Genomic DNA, 23,191 nt, shown 5'->3' with positions numbered 1-23,191 from the left:
CAGTATCCAGTGATTCTGGGTCTGTCTTGGCTTAAACTACACAATCCTGTGATCGATTGGGTCACTGGTCATATCCAGTATCCGTCGGATCATTGAAATGAAAACTGCTTCTTGGATTCCGGTGGGGTTCATGATACACCCGTTTTGGCTTTTCTCGAAGGGTTGTCAAGAGTAAACGCGCTGGCGTCTCTTAGGTCACCGATACCTCAGGAATACCAACAGTTTGCCGACGTATTCGACAAAGGCAAGGCTGATGTATTGCCGCCACATCGCCAGTACGATTGTCCAATCGAATTGGTTTCCGGAGCCAAAACACCTACTAGTCGTGTTTACTCCCTTACCAGACAGGAAGATGCTGTCCTGAGGGAATACATCAATAATGCACTCCGGACTGGGTTTATTCGTCCTTCTCAGTCCCCGGCAGCGTCTCCTTTGTTTTTCGTCCCGAAGAAAGAAGGGGACTTAAGACCCTGCATTGACTACAGGGCTCTCAATGCAATTACGGTTAAGAACCAGTACCCGCTACCTTTGATCGACGTTCTGTTAGATCAGTTGGGCTCTTCAGTGGTTTTCACTAAACTGGACTTGAGGGGTGCTTACAATCTAGTAAGGATCAGGGCAGGCGACGAGTGGAAGACCGCCTTCAAAACCCGATATGGTTTATATGAGTACCTCGTCATGCCTTTCGGCCTGTGCAACGCCCCCGCGACTTTTCAGTTCTTCATGAACGATATATTCAGCGATTACATGGATCAATTCGTGGTCATATACCTGGATGACATTTTCATATATTCAGCATCCTTAGAAGAACACATACAGCATGTATCCAAGGTACTGCAAAGGCTCAAAGAGAATCATCTCTTTGTCAAAGCAGAAAAATGTGTTTTTCATTCCCGGGAGGTGGAGTTCCTGGGGTATGATATTACCAGCCATGGCGTCAGAATGAGTCGATCCAAAGTCAAAGCCATCCTGGACTGGCCAGTTCCTGTCTCTATCAAGTCCTTGCAATCATTTTTGGGATTTGCAAACTTTTATAGGCGTTTTATCCATTCCTTTTCAAGAGTGGTGGCACCTCTGACTACACTAACCAGCCCAAAGAACCCATTCCGTTGGACACCAGAGGCTCAGAGGGCATTCGATCGACTCAAAGAGGCGTTTACCACGGCTCCGGTCCTGCAGCATCCGGATCCTGATTCACCATATATCATTGAGGCGGATGCTTCTAATCAGGCTATAGGCGCAATCCTTTCTCAGGGATGCAAGGACTCCGGGGTGGAACATCCGGTGGCGTTTTTCTCTCGCAAGCTAGCCCCATACGAAAAGAACTACACGGTGACCGAGAAGGAACTGTTGGCCATCAAAGACGCTTTGCTCACCTGGCGTCACCACCTTCTTGGTGCCAAACACCCGGTGTCTGTCTACTCCGATCACCGGAATCTGCAGGCCATCAAAACCATGAAATGCCTTACGGCTCGCCAGGCCCGTTGGCATTCGTTTTTTGCCCAGTTTGACTTCCGCATATCCTACAGACCTGCTAGGGAACACACTAAAGCCGACGCATTATCCCGTCTGCACTCTAGGGTGGACAACGAAGACAGTACCAAACCTCTTCTATTGGCAGAACATGTGATCTGTGGTTGTTCTGTTCAACCTTCGTTGAAAAAGGATATCCTAGACTGGGTAACACATAACCAACGGGAGGTACATGACCTTCGTCTTGATGTAAAAAAAGGTCTTTCGTTCATGAACGGGCTTTTATACCTACCGACAGAGGAGACGCGTACCAAAGCCTTGCATTGGGGTCACGACTCCTTGGTAGCAGCTCATCCGGGTCAAAGGAAAACGCTAGAGCTTCTACGACGATGGTGCTGGTGGCCCAAAATGTCCAGAGATGTCGTGGATTACGTCTCGTCATGTGCTTTATGTGCACAATACAAAAATTCACCGAGTAAACCTATGGGATTACTACGACCATTACCGATTCCTCACAAACCATGGTTTATGGTTTCCATGGACTTCGTAGTCGAACTGCCCTCCGTCCATGGTTACGACACAGTCTGGGTAGTAATCGACTATTTTACTAAAATGGCCTTGTTCATACCCTGCCAAGGCATTCCTACGGCTAAGATCCTAGCCGATATGTTCCTAAAAAACATCTTTCGGTTCTTTGGTTTGCCCTCAGTTATCATCACGGACAGGGGCTCGCAGTTTGCATCTCGCTTTTGGAAAGCTTTAACGTCGGCTCTGCTTATGGAGGATCGCATGTCCAGCTCTTATCATCCTCAAACCGATGGGCAGACGGAACGGGCTAACGGTACTATGGAACAATACCTATGCTGTCTGTGTCTTCAATACCAGTCTTCTTGGTTTTCGATGTTACCGGCAGCCGAGTTCGCATACAATAATTCTTGTCATTCCTCCACGGGTATGTCCCCGTTCTATGCTCTTTATGGGCAGCATCCGCGATCCATCCCTGCGGACTTGGAGCTTACCGACACAGTACCTGAGGCAACTGACAAATTGAAAGCTCTGGCCACCCTTCATACCAGATTAAGGGGGCATCTATTGAAGGCCCAAACCAGTGCCAAACACTATGCTGACCGGCATCGGACGGCTGCCCCACAATACATAACTGGTATGTATGTCTGGTTGTCTACCAAAAACCTGAAGATCCCGGGTAAAAGGAAACTACTGCCTCGTTTCATTGGGCCGTACAAAATAACGCAAGTGATCAACCCTGTTGCTATACGGCTGGACCTACCCGCTCGCTGGCGGGTACATCCGGTGTTCCATGTGTCCTTGGTCAAGCCTTGTTCCTCAAGGACCCGGTTGCCCGTCCGGCCTTTGGCAGTTTCCGTGAGAGGCACTGATGAATATGAGGTTCGTGCCATTCTAGGTATGAGAATGCGGGCCGGGATTCTTCACTATCTCATTGACTGGAAGGGTTACGGTCCGGAGGATCAATCCTGGGAACCTGTGTCAAATATCCATGCTCCTGTTTTGCTATGTCGTTTTCATGCGGCAAGGGGTGTGGGGCGCCCTTTGGGGGATGGTACTGTCATGCCTACCTCCCCATCCGGGTCCGTTACTAAACCCAGGCATCCCTGTTTCCTTGCTTCCTCAGCCTTGAGAACGGCTAGACCGTTCTACACCCAATGGAAGCTGTTCGGGAGACGCTAATACAAAGGTCACATGACCAGTTGACACGGATCGTCAGCGCGTCGGTCAGACGTACGTCAGCTGACACATCAGCTGACACTATTTAGCAAGACGGAAGCCTTGCAACAGGGCTTCTGATAGTTATCATTACCTCGCGTTCCGGAGCTTGCTTCTGCTACTGTCTCGCAGACGCTACTTCCATTCAAGGTGCGGTTGCCTTCCGCGTTCCCACGCAGTTCCCGGCAACATTTCAGCTCCTCCTTGAGCTCTCTGCTAACCGCGCTCATACGCGGCCTTTCTCTCCACTTATCCTAACGGAGTCCCGTCGTATCAAGCGACAACTTTTCAGCTCTCCCTTGAACTGCCTGCCTTGAGCTATCTGTTACCCGCGCTCATACGCAGCCCTTCTCTCCACATATCCGCAGAGTCCCGCAGAGTCCCGCTCTGCCTCAGCCAATCTAGACTCTCAGAGTCCTCTCTGCTCCAGGTTACCACGATCCCGCAGAGTCCCACAGAGTCCCGCTCTGCCTCAGCCAATCTAGACTCTCAGAGTCTCGCTCTGCCTCTCTTCCACCGCTTAAGGACTTGCATCTCTTGGACCAGGATTCCTCTTCTCTCCAACACGTGCACTGTACTCTGGACCTTTCCTGTGTGCACCAACCCGTCTCTAGTGCGGCCCTCGTTCCGCCCGGGTTAGATTCCTCACTACCCTTTCCTGGTCGTTGTATCCTTGGACCCTTCAGACCATCTTGAGAGACTTCCTTGTCTGTACATCCAGGTTAGTGTTTACAACATAGGTTTCTATTGTCCTTCTTATCAACCAGCATTCTAATCAGTTTCCTCTCATCAACAGCCTGGTGGATCTTGGTCCTCTAATGCCCTTCCCACCAATAGCTCTCTTTGACTGTTTATTTTACTAGTCAGAGGGTGACATTGATTAGAAGGTTCCCTTTGATACACTACGCCCTTCCTGTCATCTTACGAAGATAAGAAGACTTCGAGTGTATCCTTTATTACTACCAGCCCGTATCCTTTACGAGAACCATTGATTTATTCTCCTGTGTCCATTGTGATTCATTGCTTTAGACCATATCATAACACTTACCTATTTGTACCTGCAGATTTGATGTAGACCCTGTTCCATGAGGTCTTTCCCAATCTGTGCAACCTTCCTAAGGGGCATCTTACCTATTTGTACCTGTACATTTGATGTAGCCCATGTTCCATGAGGTCTTTCCCAATCTGTGCATCCTTATTATGTCACATCTTACCTATTTGTACCTGTACATTTGATGTAGCCCCTGTTCCATGAGGTCTTTCCCAATCTGTGCATCCTTCCTATGGCACATCTTACCTATTTGTACCTGCACATTTGATGTAGCCCCTGTTCCATGACGGTGTTACCAATCTGTGCATCCTTATTATGGCGTATCTTACCTATGTGTACCTGCACATTTGATGCAGCCCCTGCTCCATGAGGTCTTTCCCAATCTGTGCATCTTTCATATGGGGCATCTTACCTATTTGTACCTGTACATTTGATGTAGCCCCTGTTCCATGAGGTCGTTTCCAATCTGTGCATCCTTATTATGATGCATCTTACCTATTTGTATCTGTACATTTGATGTAGCCCCTGTTCCATGAGGTCTTTCCCAATCTGTGCATCCTTATTATTGCGCATCTTACCTATTTGTACCTGCACATTTGATGTAGCCCCTGTTCCATGAGTTCTTTCCCAATCTGTGCATCCTTCATATGGGGCATCTTACTGTCATGCCTACCTCCCCATCCGGGTCCGTTACTAAACCCAGGCATCCCTGTTTCCTTGCTTCCTCAGCCTTGAGAACGGCTAGACCATTCTACACCCAATGGAAGCTGTTCGGGAGACGCTAATACAAAGGTCACATGACCAGCTGACACGGATCGTCAGCGCGTCGGTCAGACGTATGTCAGCTGACACATCAGCTGACACTATTTAGCAAGATGGAAGCCTTGCAACAGGGCTTCTGATCGTTATCATTACCTCGCATTCCGGAGCTTGCTTCTACTACTGTCTCGCAGACGCTACTTCCATTCAAGGTGCGGTTGCCTTCCGCGTTCCCACGCAGTTCCCGGCAACATTTCAGCTCCTCCTTGAGCTCTCTGCTAACCGCGCTCATACGCGGCCTTTCTCTCCACTTATCCTAACGGAGTCCCGTCGTATCAAGCGACAACTTTTCAGCTCCCCCTTGAACTGCCTGCCTTGAGCTATCTGTTACCCGCGCTCATACGCAGCCCTTCTCTCCACATATCGCAGAGTCCCGCAGAGTCCCGCTCTGCCTCAGCCAATCTAGACTCTCAGAGTCCTCTCTGCTCCAGGTTACCACGATCCCGCAGAGTCCCACAGAGTCCCGCTCTGCCTCAGCCAATCTAGACTCTCAGAGTCTCGCTCTGCCTCTCTTCCACCGCTTAAGGACTTGCATCTCTTGGACCAGGATTCCTCTTCTCTCCAACACGTGCACTGTACTCTGGACGCTTTCCTGTGTGCACCAACCCGTCTCTAGTGCGGCCCTCGTTCCGCCCGGGTTAGATTCCTCACTACCCTTTCCTGGTTGTTGTATCCTTGGACCCTTCAGACCATCTTGAGAGACTTCCTTGTCTGTACATCCAGGTTAGTGTTTACAACATAGGTTTCTATTGTCCTTCTTATCAACCAGCATTCTAATCAGTTTCCTCTCATCAACAGCCTGGTGGATCTTGGTCCTCTAATGCACTTCCCACCAATAGCTCTCTTTGACTGTTTATTTTACTAGTCAGAGGGTGACATTGATTAGAAGGTTCCCTTTGATACACTACGCCCTTCCTGTCATCTTACGAAGATAAGAAGACTTCGAGTGTATCCTTTATTACTACCAGCCCGTATCCTTTACGAGAACCATTGATTTATTCTCCTGTGTCCATTGTGATTCATTGCTTTAGACCATATCATAACACTTACCTATTTGTACCTGCAGATTTGATGTAGACCCTGTTCCATGAGGTCTTTCCCAATCTGTGCATCCTTCCTATGGGGTATCTTACCTATTTGTACCTGTACATTTGATGTAGCCCCTGTTCCCTGAGGTCTTTCCCAATCTGTGCATCCTTATTATGTCACATCTTACCTATTTGTACCTGTACATTTGATGTAGCCCCTGTTCCATGAGGTCTTTCCCAATCTGTGCATCCTTCCTATGGCACATCTTACCTATTTGTACCTGCACATTTGATGTAGCCCCTGTTCCATGAGGTCTTTCCCAATCTGTGCATCCTTCCTATGGGGCATCTTAACTATTTGTACCTGCAGATTTGATGTAGCCCCTGTTCCATGAGGTCTTTCCCAATCTGTGCATCCTTCCTATGGGGCACCTTACCTATTTGTACCTGTACATTTGATGTAGCCCCTGTTCCATAAGGTCTTTCCCAATCTGTGCATCCTTCCTATGAGGCAGCTTAACTATTTGTACCTATACATTTGATGTAGTCCCTGTTCCATGAGGTCTTTCCCAATCTGTGCATCCTTATTATGATGCATCTTACCTATTTGTATCTGTACATTTGATGTAGCCCCTGTTCCATGAGGGCTTTCCCAATCTGTGCATCCTTATTATGGCGCATCTTACCTATTTGTACCTGCACATTTGATGTAGCCCCTGTTCCATGAGGTCTTTCCCAATCTGTGCATCCTTCCTATGGGGCATCTTACCAATGTGTACCTGTACATTTGATGTAGCCCCTGTTCCATGAGGTCTTTCCCAATCTGTGCATCCATATTATGTCACATCTTACCTATTTGTACCTGTACATTTGATGTAGCCCCTGTTCCATGAGGTCTTTCCCAATCTGTGCATCCTTCCTATGGCACATCTTACCTATTTGTACCTGCACATTTGATGTAGCCCCTGTTCCATGAGGTCTTTCCCAATCTGTGCATCCTACCTATGGGGCATCTTACCTATTTGTACCTGCAGATTTGATGTAGCCCCTGTTCCATGAGGTCTTTCCCAATCTGTGCATCCTTCCTATGGGGCACCTTACCTATTTGTACCTGTACATTTGATGTAGCCCCTGTTCCATGAGGTCTTTCCCAATCTGTGCATCCTTCCTATGAGGCATCTTAACTATTTGTACCTATACATTTGATGTAGCCCCTGTTCCATGAGGCCTTTCCCAATCTGTGCATCCTTATTATGATGCATCTTACGTATTTGTATCTGTACATTTGATGTAGCCCCTGTTCCATGAGGGCTTTCCCAATCTGTGCATCCTTATTATGGCGCATCTTACCTATTTGTACCTGCACATTTCATGTAGCCCCTGTTCCATGAGGTCTTTCCCAATCTGTGCATCCTTCCTATGGGGCATCTTACCAATTTGTACCTGCAGATTTGATGTAGGCCCTGTTCCATGAGGTCTTTCCCAATCTGTGCATCCTTCCTATGGTGCATCTTACCTATTTGTACCTGTACATTTGATGTAGCCCCTGTTCCATGAGGTCTTTCCCAATCTGTACATCCTTAGTATGTCACATCTTACCTATTTGTGCCTGTACATTTGATGTAGCCCCTGTTCCATGAGGTCTTTCCCAATCTGTGCATCCTTCCTATGGCGCATCTTACCTATTTGTACCTGTACATTTGATCTAGCCCCTGTTCCATGAGGGCTTTCCCAATCTGTTCATCCTTCCTATGGGGCATTTTACCTATTTGTACCTGCACATTTTATGAAGCCCCTGATCCATGAGGTCTTTCCCAATCTGCGCATCCTTCCTATGGGGCATTTTACCTATTTGTACCTGTAAATTTGATGTAGCCCCTGTTCCTTGACGGCTTTCCCAATCTGTGCATCCTTATTATGGCGCATCTTACCTATGTGTACCTGCACATTTGACGTATCCCCTTTTCCATGAGGTCTTTCCCAATCTGTGCATCCTTCCTATGGGGCATCTTACCTATTTGTACCTGCAGATTTGACGTAGCCCCTGTTCCATGAGGTCTTTCCCAATCTGTGCATCCTTCCTATGGCGCATCTCACCTATTTGTACCTGTACATTTGATGTAGCCGTTCCATGAGGTCTTTCCCAATCTGTGCATCCTTAGTATGTCACATCTCACCTATTTGTACCTGTACATTTGATGTAGCCCTTGTTCCATGAGGGCTTTCCCAATCTGTGCATCCTTATTATGGCGCATCTTACCTATTTGTACCTGCACATTTGATGTAGCCCCTGTTCCATGACGGTGTTCCCAATCTGTGCATCCTTATTATGGCGTATCTTACCTATGTGTACCTGCACATTTGATGCAGCCCCTGTTCCATGAGGTCTTTCCCAATCTGTGCATCCTTCATATGGGGCATCTTACCTATTTGTACCTGTACATTTGATGTAGCCCCTGTTCCATGAGGTCTTTCCCAATCTGTGCATCCTTCCTATGGCGCATCTTACCTATTTGTATCTGTACATGTGATGTAGCCCCTGTTCCATGAGGTCTTTCCCAATCTGTGCATCCTTATTATGGCACATCTTACCTATTTGTACCTGCAGATTTGATGTAGACCCTGTTCCATGAGGTTTTTCCCAATCTGTGCATCCTTCCTATGGCGCATCTTACCAATTTGTACCTGCAGATTTGATGTAGCCCCTGTTCCATGAGGTCTTTCCCAATCTGTGCATCCTTCCTATGGTGCATCTTACCTATTTGTACCTGTACATTTGATGTAGCCCCTGTTCCATGAGGTCTTTCCCAATCTGTGCATCCTTAGTATGTCACATCTTACCTATTTGTGCCTGTACATTTGATGTAGCCCCTGTTCCATGAGGTCTTTCCCAATCTGTGCATCCTTCCTATGGCGCATCTTACCTATTTGTACCTGTACATTTGATCTAGCCCCTGTTCCATGAGGGCTTTCCCAATCTGTTCATCCTTCCTATGGGGCATTTTACCTATTTGTACCTGCACATTTTATGAAGCCCCTGTTCCATGAGGTCTTTCCCAATCTGCGCATCCTTCCTATGGGGCATTTTACCTATTTGTACCTGTAAATTTGATGTAGCCCCTGTTCCATGACGGCTTTCCCAATCTGTGCATCCTTATTATGGCGCATCTTACCTATGTGTACCTGCACATTTGACGTATCCCCTGTTCCATGAGGTCTTTCCCAATCTGTGCATCCTTCCTATGGGGCATCTTACCTATTTGTACCTGCAGATTTGACGTAGCCCCTGTTCCATAAGGTCTTTCCCAATCTGTGCATCCTTCCTATGGCGCATCTCACCTATTTGTACCTGTACATTTGATGTAGCCGTTCCATGAGGTCTTTCCCAATCTGTGCATCCTTAGTATGTCACATCTCACCTATTTGTACCTGTACATTTGATGTAGCCATTGTTCCATGAGGGCTTTCCCAATCTGTGCATCCTTATTATGGCGCATCTTACCTATTTGTACCTGCACATTTGATGTAGCCCCTGTTCCATGACGGTGTTCCCAATCTGTGCATCCTTATTATGGCATATCTTATCTATGTGTACCTGCACATTTGATGCAGCCCCTGTTCCATGAGGTCTTTCCCAATCTGTGCATCCTTCATATGGGGCATCTTACCTATTTGTACCTGTACATTTGATGTAGCCCCTGTTCCATGAGGTCTTTCCCAATCTGTGCATCCTTCCTATGGCGCATCTTACCTATTTGTATCTGTACATGTGATGTAGCCCCTGTTCCATGAGGTCTTTCCCAATCTGTGCATCCTTATTATGGCACATCTTACCTATTTGTACCTGCAGATTTGATGTAGACCCTGTTCCATGAGGTCTTTCCCAATCTGTGCATCCTTCCTATGGCGCATCTTACCTATTTGTACCTGTACATTTGATGTAGCCCCTGTTCCATGAGGTCTTTCCCAATCTGTGCATCCTTTTTATGTCACATCTTACCTATTTGTACCTGTACATTTGATGTAGCCCCTGTTCCATGAGGTCTTTCCCAATCTGTGCATCCTTCCTATGGCGCATCTTACCTATTTGTACCTGCACATTTGATGTAGCCCCTGTTCCATGAGGTCTTTCCCAATCTGTGCATCCTTCCTATGGGGCATCTTACCTATTTGTACCTGCAGATTTGATGTAGCCCCTGTTCCATGAGGTCTTTCCCAATCTGTGCATCCTTCCTATGGGGCACCTTACCTATTTGTACCTGTACATTTGATGTAGCCCCTATTCCATGAGGTCTTTCCCAATCTGTGCATCATTCCTATGAGGCATCTTAACTATTTGTACCTATACATTTGATGTAGCCCCTGTTCCATGAGGTCTTTCCCAATCTGTGCATCCTTATTATGATGCATCTTACCTATTTGTATCTGTACATTTGATGTAGCCCCTGTTCCATGAGGGCTTTCCCAATCTGTGTATCCTTATTATGGCGCATCTTACCTATTTGTACCTGCACATTTGATGTAGCCCCTGTTCCATGAGGTCTTTCCCAATCTGTGCATCCTTCCTATGGGGCATCTTACCTATTTGTACCTGCAGATTTGATGTAGCCCCTGTTCCATGAGGTCTTTCCCAATCTGTGCATCCTTCCTATGGCGCATCTTACCTATTTGTACCTGTACATTTGATGTAGCCCCTGTTCCATGAGGTCTTTCCCAATCTGTGCCTCCTTAGTATGTCACATCTTACCTATTTGTACCTGTACATTTGATGTAGCCCCTGTTCCATGAGGTCTTTCCCAATCTGTGCATCCTTCCTATGGCGCATCTTACCTATTTGTACCTGTACATTTGATGTAGCCCCTGTTCCATGAGGTCTTTCCCAATCTGTGCATCCTTCCTATGGGGCATTTTACCTATTTGTACCTGCACATTTTATGTAGCCCCTGTTCCATGAGGTCTTTCCCAATCTGCGCATCCTTCCTATGGGGCATTTTACCTATTTGTACCTGTAAATTTGATGTAGCCCCTGTTCCATGACGGCTTTCCCAATCTGTGCATCCTTCTTATGGCGCATCTTACCTATGTGTACCTGCACATTTGACGTAGCCCCTGTTCCATGAGATCTTTCCCAATCTGTGCATCCTTCCTATGGCGCATCTCACCTATTTGTACCTGCACATTTTATGTAGCCCCTGTTCCATGAGGTCTTTCCCAATTTGCGCATCCTTCCTATGGGGCATTTTACCTATTTGTACCTGTAAATTTGATGTAGCCCCTGTTCCATGACGGCTTTCCCAATCTGTGCATCCTTATTATGTCGCATCTTACCTATTTGTACCTGTACATTTGATGTAGCCCCTGTTCCATGAGGTCTTTCCCAATCTGTGCACCCTTATTATGCCACATCTTACCTATTTGTACCTGTACATTTGATGTAGCTCCATACCACGAGGTGAGGCTTCGCTAATTTGTATCCACTCACTACACTGTCTTTAACCATTACGAGTACTCCTGCACTTTTCTAATGTACTATGCACTTTCTGTAACTAGTGCCTAGATGCCGCCAGGGTTTGGGCGCTGAAATAAATGCAAAAATAAATAAAAAAACTGTCATGCCAGTGTTCAGAGATCAATGGTGCTGGGAATCCAGCAGGGCACCGTCCCCGGGTGAGGTGCCAGCACAGTACGCAAATCTGTGGCAGCATCACACCAGGAGCTGGATGTGTTACCTGCAAATCACACACAGCCACAGTAGGTGCGTTCATCTATTTCACTGCCAACCCCTTCTTGCCCCTGAAACCAGAAGATCCATTGGCAAAAATAATTTGAAATGTATATAGCGCTTCTGCCAGAGCGCTATACGTAGAACATTTACATACAATTATCGCCCAACCAAAGTTGGTACTCATTTGTGGGCCCCAGAATGATCTAATGCTCAGTTGGCGCTGCCCCTTGTCAGGACACAACCCTGCGACCTGCAGCTCACACACAGATCTCAGCAGCGAGAGTTCACCTGGTGTCACGAGTTCCTTTGGCCCATTGGGTCAATGTTTCACCCAATTCTTGGTTGGTTTCACGAGGAGATACAGTGGCAACAGCGAGTGTGAGCCGCCAAAAAGCGGAGCAGTTCCGTTTTTGGCTTCTTCATTGGGTTGCATCGATGTGGGCAGGGCAGGCCATGGTCCTGTGTCACTTCTGCCCTTGCTCAGGTAAGTGATTGGACAGGCTCTCGCTGCGGGCCCCTGTCCCACCGCCGCTGGCGGCTGAGCTACACGCATGAGCGCTGCCTTCCGCTTCCTCGATTTGGGAGGGCTTAGCCAGTGGCGGCCGGCTTCTCCCCTGGGCTGGGCGGGAGGGAGGGGAGCGCAGGTGGCTCTGGTCCGTCCCTTGCACCCGCCCCCCCCCCTCCATCACTGGGCTCGGCTGCTGTCACCGACTTTGCGCCACACCTGCCGTCTGAGTCGCTGTCTGTTAGAGGGTGCCGGCATATAACGGGGAGTGGCCGATGGTTTACCTGAGGTTGTCCTGTCGTACCTCAAGGTGCCAGAGGGATACGTGGTGCTTTACTGTCGCCTTAGAATGCCCGATGTATCCGTCTGGGTGTGGGGGAGGCTGATGGGCGTTCCCAAAGTGTGGAGGGCTTGCCACACAGTACCGTGAGGGCTGGACTATGCCGAGGGTGTCGGAGTTTGATGGGGGAGAACTGCTCTGCACCAAACATCGCTAGAGGCTGGCATACTAGGTGCCGGAGGGAGGGCGCTGGCACATGCGGGAGGCGGCTGGGACATCTCAGATGGTGCCTGCCAAGGGGAGTCTGAGTTTAGAAGGGTATTGTGCGGCGTTGCACGGGCAAGCAGGGTTTGCCTAACGGTGCTAGAGGCATCTCTTGTGTATTGGTGGTGCCAAAGACTGTTTGCAAATGTACGGAAGGGCGCTGGATGGATAGCGGCGTAATTCGGAGTGTGCTGGCGACAAGCAGCGCGTACCCGCAGGTGCTCGAGCTTGGGCAGTGGATGTCTCGAAGGTTGTCGGATATAGGGTGTCACAGTCCGAGAGAGTTAGCCCGAGGGGGCAGACGTCGCGAAGTGCGGACAGGACGGGCTGGGTCCACCCCCACTCCAGCTCCTTGGCTGTCCTGAACCCATCCCTGCGTCTTCTGCGCCGGCTCACCTGTGGTCCAACGCTGAGGGACAGAAGGCTCGGCTCTCCAAATTACTTCGAGATTTGAAGTACACACCACGGACTGCTCGACTACACCCACCATTTGCCCATTTCACACATTAGACTGTCCCCCGTCTCTGTTGTGGTGGGTTCTCCTGCGGGTGTTCCCGCTGTCGGTGGGAAGGGCAGCGCCCTCCGGGTCTACTTGTGCTCCCGCGGTACACGTGTGTCAGTGAGGATAGGTCAATGCCCCGCTCTGGCTGCCCCCTCCGCCCGGTGCTGCGGTGAGCAGAGCTGAGTGTGCCGGGGAACACGGACGGACGGACGTGGCAAGGAGCCGGGTCCGCACACGCTGCTTCGCTCACAGGCAACCGGTAAGGAAGTCCCCCCGCGTTTCTTGGTGTTCCCCTTGCTTGAATTGTGAAGTTGTCTGTCTCGGGGTGCGGGAGAGGGTTTGTGGGGGCGGGTTTTACAGCCTTGTTATAGAGGAAAAGAGAGGACCATGTCTTTACGTGCTCAGGGGTGAAGTGGGGACACCGAAAACTGGGGACTGCCACACCTGGCAATTGTAAGCCGCCATCCCTCTGTCTTCTAAACATGCATGCTGCCACATATGCAACATGGATGGTTAGAAAAAAAGTTGCAAACCGAAGATCACCTCGGAAGGAGATGCAACATTTATGCACGCCGGGTATTTACTTTGGCAACAACTCTCTAACTTGCCATGCCAATTACTGCCTGGTATAGTCATCCATCAGGGTTCAAGTCCTAAAATTAAAGTGGGGGGACTCATTACAAAAGCAATGAGATGTGACGTCGCCAGAAAATAGCCTTTCAAGGTGAAATATGCACATTTCATTCAATTGGCTTTGCATAACCACCCATATTACACAGGATGAATGGCATTTGCCTTTCATAAAATCAACACACACACAAAACCAAGAGAGGATATTTCCTTCTAATACGCACACACTCTGACCCCCCCAGCCCCCCCACCCTCGACTTGATCCCTGGTCATCCTCTGCTCAGCTTAGGTTGGCTAGCGCCTTGGGGGGATTTACTCAGAAGTGAACACTACACAGAGCAGGTATGTAACCTCGTGTTCTCCGCTCACGCCCCAGAGTTTTTTTTGGGGGTTGGTGTAGTTTAACACAAAGGGTGCGCTCTAGTAGCTGACATGCATTTCAGATTTTGTTGACGCAACTTCTGAGCACAGGCTTTTTTCTTGTACACTTGGGCAACGGGTAACATTTTCTGTCACGCTTTCAGAGTTTGTATGATATTTTTTGGGCGGAACTATTGTTTTCAAAACTGAAGCTCTTTATGCAGACTTTAATTAAATTAATCATTTATGATCAATTAATACCAGAAACCAGGATTCGAACCCGCTGTTTTGCTGCTATGGCAAACGCTGAGCTATCCTCCCGACCCCACTTTGACCCCAATATGCTGTTTCTATAACACCAACACCATGGTTTTGCTGTAGGTGAGGGCGGTCCTGTTTTGATGCTGTTTCTCGCTGCCAGCATCAAGTGTCTACTGTGAGTGTGCGACAGGCTACGGTGATTGGTGAATGAAGGGATGACGGTGCTTCTGTTTGTGGGCGGGGCAGGGGATGCTAAAGTGGGTGCACTTTTGCCATTCCGTATTTTGTGGTTGTGTGTAGCAGGTTATGATATTACTGTTGCTGCTCGCTTTGCATCGTGTGCCATTCTGTGGTTGGGGGCGTTCGGTTAAAATGCACCTGTTTCACACTTTGCATCATGTGTTTGATGTGTGTGGAGAGGGGCAGGTTGACACACACTTGTGTTTGTGTTTACTATGTGTTTGTATGTTGGCAATTTAACATAATATTGTGCATGTGGCCTCCTGTGTGAGTGGTTGGACACAGCAATGTTGGAGTGCAAATCCGGCATGTTTTCACAATTCTAGGAGAGAGCCAACCCTTATCACAGGTGTTGCGTGAATAGGAAATGATGGGCACGATTCATAGAAAAGTGTGCATAGACACCGCAAAGTTCGCGCAACGAAAAGGACTTTGCATGCCCCCTTGCGCATGATTGACCTGTGCGCGATCCATGTATTCATGGAATCATCCCTGCAAAGTAATCCTAGGTGCAAGTCACGGCCTGAACGCCCTCCAACACGCCCCTCCGCAAAGCAAATGTAGCCACTAATACTTACCTATCCATGGTCCTCAGGCGCAAACTCATGCACCCCGGTTATCCTGCATGGGGTTCCCTGCAATCAAGCCAACACCCCGGTCACACTGCGTAGGGGCCCCGTAACTGTTCACAGCACTTGATATCTCGCACAAGGCGCTCGACTGCTCACAGAGGCGTGCCAGACCTGCGCGAAGTCCACGCAAGTCCCGGAAAAGTCCTGCACAGCCGGTTCCATGAATCGGCGAACAGGGTTTTGTGTGGAAAATGGTACGCAAAGTCCCGATTTTACATGCAGATAATTCCATGAACCAGGCCCTATGACTTAATTGTCAAAGTTCTAACCAACAAGCAGATACTAGTAACTCAGAGCAAACATTTTTTAATTCTGTAGCCAGCATGTGCTTCGACCCTCCTGGGTCTTTATCAAGGCTGAGGTAAGTATGATATGTTAAAAATGATTGTGTGAAAACAAGGCAAAACACCTGAATTGTGTGTCCCAGGTGAGGCAGATCCAAATGCCAACTGTGAAAAGCCCAACGGAAAGGCATGTTTCGAGGAAAACATAGCACAACAGTTATCATTTCATCAAACCATGATTGATCAAAACAAATAAAACCTGTATTGGGATCATGAAAATGCACAAACAAGGGAGAAAACCAGGGGGAAAAGGGGTGGACGGGGGTGAAAGAAGAACAATGAGTTACTCTGGTCAGAAGAGTGGCCCACCTGGACCCAATGTGCAATGCATATTTGATAGACTCAGGGCAATGCATAGATGATAGACTCAGGGCAATGCATAGATGATAGACTCAGGGCATGAAGGACGTAAGCTTACCAATAGTTCTATTGCATTAGTTGTAGATCAATGGGGATGAACAAATGGCGGTGTGCAGCTTGCTGTAGTGCTGCAGAGGGGAGTCGAACGTCTGATTGGAAGCAATTAGGAATACATTATTAGAGCAGATGCAAGGGATGACATTACCAAGACAAAATGACTACACCTACAGAGTTGTCAAGGGTTATGAATGTCCTGGTTAGGTGCGGATTGCGCATCGCAATGTCGGTGCCAAAGGATGAATCGTATCCGCCAAACCCTCATATGTGGGCACAACGAACGAGATGCCCATTAGCATGACCCCAGTATTTTGTAATTGACTTCTGCATAACATAGTGCTCAAAAACAGCACTATTCTGGCAATTTCCATGTCATTGTTGTGCAAGACGTTATAGCCATATATGACAAATCAACTTCTAGGGGAACAGGTGGTCCAGGGATGATATCGGTTTCTAAACCATCAATCAACCCCACACCTCTAGTACACCAGAAGGGATCCGAACAGATTGTAAACACAAGCAAATTATAAATGTCCTTGCCCAATTTTTGCAATGTGGACAGAATGGCAGGCCTCTGCCAAAGGTCGTGGATCATTGGTTAGTTGCAGCACAGTGAAAATACAATTATTACCCAATGAAAACACGGATTGTCCAGTCAAGGTTGAATACACGTATCTACTTTATTATTATTAGAACAGACGGTTCTAGCACAATACAAAATACAATCCACCCTGTAAAGGAATGCAGAGGACAGTTTCAAAGAAGGAAAAGGGATGCACTCTGGATGCTGACAGGAGGGTAGTCGGTGAAGTAAATAATCTCAATAGTTCAAGGATACTCGGTTTCAACACAAAGGAAGCAATGGATCCTAAAATGTCACTAGGGGCCTTTCGAAGAAGGACCAGGGGAACAGAACCACAACATACATTGCACTGTGGAAGTTCTTGGTGCTCGACTGGGTCAAGTCAGTTTCAGGGCTCTTTGCAGCTTCTGCAACAAAGTTCAAAATAAGAGACAGCTGCGGGTATCAGACAGCAGGCAGTTCATCTAGCGAAGCTGGACGGACGGCTGCAGGCTGGCCTACACAACTGCTTGCGGTAGTGCTCAATGCTGGTCAACGTTCAGAAGCACTGGTCGAGGCATCTCGGATGGCTTTAGCAACTGCGGCATAACAACAGTCAGTTGTGCAGTCGGTTGCAGCTCAAGGAGCTTGACTGGCTCAAAAATGTCCTTTAAGGCAGACTTCGGTAGATGTTTGTCGATGCACTGCTCCTAGCTTATTCACTGGGCTCATGTCGTCCTTTAAGTTGGATGGGCCAAAGCTGAGGAGAGTGCTTGAGTCAGCTGCCTTGTCCTTGGTTTGGGTCAGAGACTCTCTTACACTTCCCATTTAGGAAGCTTGCTGCAGAGCTGAGTAGGTACGCTGTGTGCTGACTGGGTAAAAGTTCTGGAGCTGCTAGAGGGTCCTCTGGATTCAGTATCTCCCTCCGTTCCCTGAGAGATGTTTAGGGAAGGGATCCTGCTGCCCTCTTTGAGGTCCTGCCCTTGCTTCACTGGCGGAAGATGTAAGGTAGACTATACCTTTATCCAGGGTCCATTGCTGAGTTCTTCTTGTTACTCCTTGCAAAGTCTTCAGATGGTCTGCCCAAAAGAGGGGTTCAGCCCTCCTTTAAAGCCAAATGGGCCACAGCGATTGGTGTATGCCAAACCTACCTTAATGAACTAATACTGGGTCCCCACCAACAATCTCGGATATGCATGAGGTCATAACCTGAGTGCTTTGCAACAGAAAAGGTAAAGGGTGAAAACTTGTAATACTAATTCCACCCATCTTCATGTCTGTTGTGGAACACAGGGTCTCTCTGGTCAAATGAGCTCTCTGTGGTTCCTAATTAAACATCAGTTCTCCCTTGAATCTGCAGCGAGGCCAGACTTTCAGACGCTGTCAATCCACATATTTGTACCTTCTGAATTGGGTCTCCCTGCAGGGATGACTACTGTAATACATGCAGTCCCAGACATGTAATTTCACTGTCAATCAATACTAAGGACAGGAGCTGGCTTCAGGTTGACACACTGCACATGAAAGAGTGTTGTAGTATCCTGTCTCCTTTGTTAGCCTCTGCAGCCAGGCCCCATGTGGGCCTGTTTGAAATAAACTCTGATTAGCAGGCAAAAGCTGCCACACGCTACAGGGCTAAACAAAAGGACATGACAGATCCATGGAGCCTTTGTTAGTTAATTAGGCTGGCCATGGAAGGTTGGAGGTTTGGCCCTCCCCTTTCTGAGATGATATGGTGTAGCCCTGGCTGTCATATCCTAACTAAATATAACAGGGGGGGACTGCTCTTTAAAGGCTGTGTCCACCCAGAGAACACAGGTCATGTGTTTGTCCTGCAGTGAGCAAATGAAAATGTGCCACACATTTTCCGGAGATTGTTCTACCATCATTCAATTTCATATAAAAAGTTCAAAAAAGACCAGGCAAGCACACCCCCACTGTGTGGATGGTCGAATTGCTCACACCATGGTACTTGCTGCTTAAAATTCTAATATGGATTTTATTTATAATTATAATTGTTATTTCATAATGCACGTAATACCTATGGGTTGCCTTGCTTCCAAGACACTCATGTTGCCCGTGAGCTATCTTTTCCTCGATAGTGTGAGGTGGACCCAATAGGAACTCCCTCCTGTACTATGATTATGCAATGTTTAGAATAGGACTTCCAATTATAATGGATGCAGACATTTCAACTTTTATTTGAGTATAGGGCATCAATCCTTAACCACAAGTGACAGATTGCATCCAAGCTGGTACCTGAAAACGTAATAAGGCGAGATAACGTACCTGGCAAGGGCAGAGTAAGTCCTGTCAGAAAAGCCTTTCGGCGTGTGCAGCTTGATGACATAATGAGACCTCTGCATGTCAGAGGTCACCAATACACTGAGAAAAATGTGACTGTTGTGCAGGTTTCAACATCCTACAGAAAGTCATTCTGTTTGTGCTCAGTGTTCAAACCAGTAGTTACGCATCAATATATGCAAATTAGTCTTGCTTCTTTTAGTCTCGTAAGCAATTCACGGTGACCGCCTCTGGTATCACAAGTCACCACTTCAAGTCACACAAAATGAATGCCCTTCTTATTGCCCAATTAATGCTTTTCTCGCCAATGCATGCCAGTGGGTATCTTGCATCTTGAGAACTAAGCATGTTCAGGTGTTCTCTGATTCTGGTTCATAATTCCCTTATTGTAATTTCTATGTACATCAATCCATGCACACATAAGATGACGTAAAATGACATACAAAACAAATTTGGAACGACAATTGATAAGCTGTTGGACGTTGTGACTGTATATCCCATTGAATACTGCCTGATTTGTAAACTTAGCAAAGGGGGCACATGGAACATGTTACACACTTGTGGAATCCATGAACTTGCGGGGCTTGTAGCCACTTGTTAGAAGGATCAGAGATGGGGGCCATAAATGATAGACTTAAAATAGTCATCACTATAGGTGCTGTCTTAAAGGAAAACAAAGGTACTTCAGAGACCCAGGTCTTAATGTCAGAATCAATTTGTAAAAAGTGGCAATGCAATGCCTTTTGATAATTTGTTGGACCTTATGACTGTCTTGGTTATATTGCATTACACATCTGAGTGTAGCATCTTGGTCACGCTCGATTTTGTCTTTGGGAGTCAACAATGTATTTCTCATTATACTACTTCAACAATGTTGACGGGTTAACTTCTAGAGATTAATCTATTTCTGAGCAGTTTGCATTCAGTCTGGTAAGCCGATTCACTATTTCAATTTCTCCTGGCCCGTATGTTTTCACCTTTGGAAATATTGTGTATCATAGTTCTTTTGTGGCAACCTGTTGCATAAAGCACTGAGTTACCCTCAGTCAATTTTCTAAAAGTTTTAGTTTGTAGTCCCTCTCTACTTGCACTTATATGGATGTCTAGAAAATCAATAGCCACATTGCTATGGTTACATGTCAGGGATATTACAAACGTGTTTGTATTGAGAAAGATTTAGAATTTGGCTAAGTGTTCTTTTGTGCCAAACCATATCATCAATGTTAGGATACCACCTGCTAATGTTATCATTGAATTCAGGATTGGTCAGTGCAAGTCAGGATTTCAAATTGGATCCTAAAAATATTTGCTACGGTAGGGGCATAGGTAGCCCCCATAGCAATCCCTCACTGTTGCTGGTAATGTTGTCCATTAAAAAGAAACACATTATTGGTCAAAGAGAAAAACATTCTTTGATCATTTCTTTCTAGATGGGAGAAGAAATAAGCCAATCCCTTGGCATAGGTGAAGTCAATGGACTCTAACACCAGTGAGTGCTGAATAGATGTGTATAAAGCTTGGACATCAAGCGTCACCAGGAAGTATGTGCATAATGTCCTTTATAAATGCTGGAATGTTGACCAGCTCCATGTGAATACCATTGTTGATGTACTTGACTATTGGTTTGGTTACTCAGCCCTGCCACTGACTATTGGTCTGCCTTCCTGGATATTAACAAAGTCTTTATGCGCTTTCAGAAGAAAGTAAATGGTAGGCATCTGAAGGTGCTCTACTACAAGGTATTGTGATTCATCATCTGTCAACAGGCTCAGTCTGTGCCATTTATTAACCATTTCCTTGGCTTGTGTGACTATGGGTTTGGTTGGGTTGGAATTTACAAGTTCATAACATCTAGGTGTCTCGAGGTGGTATTCACCCAGCACCTGTTATAAGGGCTCTCTCTTATAATTGTGGAAACCTAGTTAGGGATGGAAGGGCGACTTCTCTTTAGAACCCCCACACAGGCAGCAGGGTGTACGTATTTACCTACTGATAAGCACAGTGTTCCCCCTATTTTAGTGCCCTAACCTGTAGTCTTCACAAACCTGGCATGTGTTTGCTCTGTGTGTATGGAAGAGTATGATGTTGGTGTACACTTACCATCATTTATTTGTTTTTATAATTCTGCTTGTGCACACTAGGTATCGTGTGTTTGCTGTGTGAGTGGATGTGTGTGTTTGAAAGCAGTTAAGGTCACAATTGTTTGATGTATCTTCTCTGTGTGTGAAAGGCAATGTATGATTCATTTTGCATGTGGCATCACATGGTTGCTGTTTTTATGTGTGGAGCAGGTTATGTTGGTATTGCGGCAGAATTGCCAACATTTTCTGTGTGTGTATGTAGAATATATTATCATGTTGGTGCACATGTGGCATTACGCGTTTACTACATGTGTGGTGCATATTATGCAGGACCATGCCATGATATAACCAGTTCTAGCAACTCTGGACCTCGCAAACTGCTTGTATCGTGGTCCCCCAAAATGCTTCATGGAAAAACGACAGTGTCCAGAATGCAGCAGCCTGACTGCTTCTTATAATGAAAAGATTTGAAACAATAACCCAGCACTGCTCACTCTCCATTAGTTCCCTGTCAAGAAAATAATACATTTCAAAACCCCCTGCTTTTCCCACCATGCTTACTATGGAAAGAGATGTCTCCTTCTTAAGAAAATTCCAGCACTACTCGCCGTCAATGGATCTAAGGTCCAGCAGTGCTGCTCTAGTACTAGCTCCTAGTTTCAGCAGGACAAAGCAAGGAGGATTCTCATTCTCCCTACTGGCCACCAAACTCTGGAACTCACTACCCAAGCAGCTTCACAGGGAAGAGGACCATCAGACTTTCATGAAAAAGAACACAATGTGGCTCTTCAATGAATTTCTATACACACCTATCCAAAGCTGTAAAAGTTGTTGGTATGCTTTACATCCCATCTTCAGACTATTCCACGTGTACCTTTGGTTTGAAAGCTTATCCCCTTTCCACAATCTTCAAACCTGATAATTACCTCTACCAACAAGGAAGGAATCCACCTTTGCAACTGAGGACCCGTTCATAGGTCCTCACTCCCTTTCCTCATCGCCCATTATGTTTTCTCCAGGATTAACATCCTCATTGGTAAAATTTGAGACATTTACACCACACACATTCCTCATCAGATGGTCCACCAGGTCTAGTGTATTAGTCATACATTTCCATCCTCTTTCTTCTGTGAACACCTACAGGGCATTCATTGTAGTTTTGCAAATTCTGAGGCCTCCATTAGGGATAACCCGCCCTAGCATTCTTTTTATCCCTGAGTACCGAGAATCCATACTGCCACACAGGTATTGGGTGCTTCCGACCTGCACTCCTCAACATGACAGGTAAGGCATCTGTTTCTCCATCTATCTCAGTAACGCCCCCCACAATATTTTTATAGAGTCATCCTCAGCAAGGTCACAATGTTGGTTGAAAGGCACTTTCCAAGACCAGTTTGCCGTGCCTAAATATGTGAGATTGGGCAAATTGACCTATTTTTACTCGTGGTAACATTCTGCCTCTTTTGCGCTAACCTTTTCTTTTTTTCGCTTCATGCAAAGTGGACTTATTAATATATGTGATGCTAAACGCATACATTCCAGAATATCATTTCCTTGTTTTAAACTTGAAGTGCCCATTCCAGATCTGCATTCGATACGTTAGTCCAATGAATGGTCCAAAAGGTAAGAGCAAGTAAGTGAAATAATAGGTAATTTCAAGTAGCCTAATTTTCTGTCTGTTTTAATGTTGCACCTCTGAACCAAGCCCGTGAAATGAAGTCTTGGGTTTACAGTTCATACGCCACCTGGTGCTGCTCATGCATGGATTAGTTAAACAGGCTGCATTTAACATGAAATAGGACTTGATCAATAATTCTGGCTGTACATTAGTTGGTTAAACATACTTTTAAGCTCCATGTGCCCATATATTCTAGAGACTTAAGGTTTTCACTGTCAAAGGATAATAGATTTCCTGCCCAACTCTTCCCGAACACCCATTCATCTGTCAGTGAAAGTAATGGTGTTCTTGA

The sequence above is a fragment of the Ambystoma mexicanum genome, chromosome 12, assembly GCF_040938575.1.
Source record: "Ambystoma mexicanum isolate Mex_15411 chromosome 12, UKY_AmexF1_1, whole genome shotgun sequence".
Classification (NCBI taxonomy): domain Eukaryota; kingdom Metazoa; phylum Chordata; class Amphibia; order Caudata; family Ambystomatidae; genus Ambystoma; species Ambystoma mexicanum.
This window is presented reverse-complemented; position numbering follows the sequence as displayed.